At 40.8% G+C, this 3,662-nt stretch overlaps 1 long non-coding RNA gene across 2 annotated transcripts; it reads right to left on the bottom strand.

The window, feature by feature from the left end:
• Positions 1 to 271: 271 nt before the first annotated feature.
• LOC120439157 lies at positions 272 to 2,188 on the bottom strand. 2 transcript variants are annotated; one of them, XR_005612420.1, is made up of 3 exons: positions 1,641 to 2,083; positions 1,429 to 1,542; positions 272 to 327 (listed from the first exon to the last, which is right to left on the bottom strand). It is a non-coding gene; the product is annotated as an uncharacterized LOC120439157 (long non-coding RNA). The 2 variants fall into 2 exon arrangements; XR_005612421.1 differs by lacking the exon at positions 272 to 327 and adding an exon at positions 2,090 to 2,188 and having other exon boundaries at positions 1,322 to 1,542; positions 1,641 to 1,818.
• Between the last annotated feature and the right edge of the window lie 1,474 nt (positions 2,189 to 3,662).

A 3,662-nucleotide genomic window follows, 5' to 3' on the forward strand; every position in this document is an offset into this window, starting at 1 on the left:
ACTAGAAACAGTCGATCATATTTGTTTGTCAAAGCTGAATTCAGGGCAAACTAGGCTAAATTAGCGTTTTTAGCTAGCAGCTACAATAAGCATAAAGGTTACTGTACGGCTATCATTTGTTAACATGACGCTTGTTCTTATACATGTAATACATTTATTACCAACCTGAGAGTTTATCCGCTGGTCATTCGACATGACGAATGACTTCTGAAGTCTTAATTCAGCTCAAGACGCTGTAGATTCCGTCAGTAACGCTATCAGTCTGTAGTTCTATTAATCTGCGCTTGAACCGAACCGGATGTAAGTCCCAAAAACTGAATTTTGGAACTGAAATTGAATGGTGAGAAGTGAATCTGAAATTATTCGAGAGCTGAATTTTTAAAGGATAAAATGCAGTTTCAAAGCAAATCAATTCATTTTCAAACCATAAATTCAATTTCAAATTAAACTAATTCAAATTCAGTTTTCAAAAGCTTTCATTCAAGTTACAATTCAGATTCAATCCGAGTAATTCAAATTCAAATTTAACTTATTCAAATTCAGTTTCTGATGGCACAGATTTCTGCCCATAGTTAACCAGCACAAAAGAGTGTGTGGCTAGAAAGCTAACCGTGTGAGAGCTTCACAACAGAGTGTGGGTGAAGTGACTTTTTGTTTCAACGGTCGCACCACCGTGCTGTGTTTCCAGCTACGATCGCCGAGGCTAAAGGCTAGCCCGGACTGCTTGGCTGCGCCTCGGAGGCAGCCGCTATGGACTGTCGGAGAGCTGGACAGTGACTCGCTAACGCGCTGTAGCAGAGACAGCATCGGGTCCGCAGGGAGTGGATTTAGTGTGGGACTGGTGAACGGCGACCTACCGATCAGCTGAACTGTAAGTCAGACTTTGTGCTCTTACTGGGAGAAGAGGATTTTTCTCCATCGTCCCAGCGTGAGCAACAAACAGGCCTGCAACAAGTGTGAATGTGAGCGTGTGTGGGGCCCATGTGTGAATATTGTATGTTTAGTGGATTTATATAACGTGTTTTGGAGTGTATATTAGTGAGTCACTTACCAAAAGGTGATAACATAAGTTGGGTTGTTTAATATAATTTGAAAGGGAATTATTTCATTTATACAGTGTATTTCATTTGGTTAAGGAATTGGAATATCATTTGAGTTTAAAAAAGGGATGTGTTGTACAGTATTTGTCTCTGCCCTTACGTTCAGTAAACGTTTCGTTTGTGTTAAAGAGTTGTCTGGGGTCGTTTCTTTACTACTGGTTAAGTTTAACTTGTGTGTGGTAGAAGTATCGGTTTTTGTACTCGGTATCGGCAAGTACTCAGATCCAAGTATCGGTATCGGATCGGTTTGAAAAAATTGGTATCGTTGCATCCCTAGATATAAGCATAATTCACATTACTGTTTATGAATAATAATCAAGAGACAAACTTTGAAGATGCAGAGCATGATGTCCCATCATCAGTCTGTAAACAAATATCCACCAGGCTTCTTTGTTAGCAGAGGTGATGATTCTCCCATCAGGGATCAGTAGCGTGTATTAACCTGTGATATAAGCAGCAGTCACTGAAATATTACTGTTTCAGATAAGAAATCTGCCACATAAAAGCCAGGGTGGGAGGGATCTCTGCAAACTGACTTACCTCTCTGTTCCTCCAGCTTCAACAAAAATCTGACTCTCCCGTCACAAACAAAAAACTCCAGCTGGGAGATAGAAAACGCTGCCTGGGTCTTGCTGGATGTTGCTGGTCAGAGTCTCACATTAGCAGAGTGCTTCTTGGTCCCACTGACCCATGTGCACAGCGACTGTGGAGAACTGTTCTGGAAAACAGAAAAGAGAATTAAAATGACAAAAAGCCAAACAGGATTTCCACAAAGACTCTCTTAGAATCAGCAATCAGAAAATCATTGGTTCATATTACAATTAAATATGACCAGGCTCCTTAAATGTAAGCAGTTAAGATCTGATTTGATTTACATCCTTCACACAGCACATTTGTCCAGGCTGACAGGTAAACATAGAATTAATCTCAGGTAACATGACTCAGAGTAGAGATTCAGTAAGAAAGATTGCCAGCTCTAATATTATTACCACACAATCCAAGGACACACCAACAGCTCAGATTTCTAGAAGTATTTAAACAAATGTCTTCTGAATATTCAATTCATGTTCACAGTGGGAGGGTGGGGGGGTATCGTGGAATTTTGTAAATAAAATCTGCTGTGATCAAGCTATTTATTACTGCGCGCAGGAGAGCCAACACACATCAAACATCACAGTTCACAGTCATGTCAGCTCTGCCACAGAAGTGGTGCTCCTACTCCTTTATGCATTCCAAGGAAGAGGGAGGAAGTTACAAACTGATCATACCACACTTCACACGCCTCGCTATGAAACCTAACTGAACAATTGTTAAGCTGTTTTGTGCCCTTGGCCTTATCAGCACCTGTAAAGGGAGTTGTTTTCTCAAACTGCTGACGCTGAAGTAAGTTCATCTAGTTTTAGAAACTTTCACTGAACAGTCTATAACAGTGTCACAACTAAGCATATGCATAAGCACTTAAATACTTTAAATTAGAATAATAGAAAATTTCTATTACAGGAGCCAGAGCCTGTCCCAGTAGTCATAGGTAGAGCACACCTGGACAGGTACCAGTCTGTCAGAGGACTAACAGAGAGACAGACATCAGAGTAACACATCTATTTAAAATTAATGTAAGCTTGCTGCAGCTGTATGTATGAACATGTGTTTCTGTGCTCACAGTCCACCTCTCAGGAACCTGCAGTTCATTTTGTGAACTGTGGCTGATGTGGCTGGATCAGTAGTCTGATTTAAGTACGATGCCTTTGGCCAGGGATTAATCTGGTACATCGCTTCACTGCAGTCTTACATATTTTCCCCACACCTGAATAAAAAATATTGATATTTACATATAACACATTCAGCTGATGCAGCCTGACTCAATCCTAGATGTTCAGCACACACAGAGACACAGAGGGACTGTTTAAAGTTTAGTGTTAACCTGAGTCACTGATCATTTACAGTATTACAGAGTCTGGCAGTCTTTGCATGATGTCCACGTCACTGTAAGTTTCTAGCTGACTCTCAGGTGTGACAGGTGTGCCAGCAGGAAAGAGTAATAAGAACCTGCATCCTGAGGTTTGTCATGCAGGATTAAAGGAGCCAGGCTTTGTTCACACAGCTAGGATTGTATTTTACACTGACCCTGGGTCAGTATAAGTATCATACAGTTTAAACGAAGCACTGAAACTTGCACATATTTATTACAGATGCATTGAAGCTAATCGGGATATTTACTGTCAATCTGTGGCTGCGATTAATCACTTTACTGGAAACTTTATTAACTAGTAACTTCATCAGTCATGACAGAAGCTAATATTTCTGTGCTAACATCGTTTCAACAGTAACAGCTTTACTACAATATAAGCTAACGTTTACACCGTAACTTTAAGCTAGCACCATAAAGACGGTCTTACCTGTAACACTGCTGTATCCACCGGATTCCAGCCAGAGTGGATTCTGGAGTCTTCCACGCTCCTGTTAGTGATCCTCCATCTGGATGGATGATAACAAGCTTCTGAACAATCTAGCAGGTGGAGATGGCCCACATCTATGGGACTGATTTCTGCTAATAACGCCCAT

This window comes from Oreochromis aureus, linkage group 3, assembly GCF_013358895.1.
Source record: "Oreochromis aureus strain Israel breed Guangdong linkage group 3, ZZ_aureus, whole genome shotgun sequence".
Taxonomy (NCBI): domain Eukaryota; kingdom Metazoa; phylum Chordata; class Actinopteri; order Cichliformes; family Cichlidae; genus Oreochromis; species Oreochromis aureus.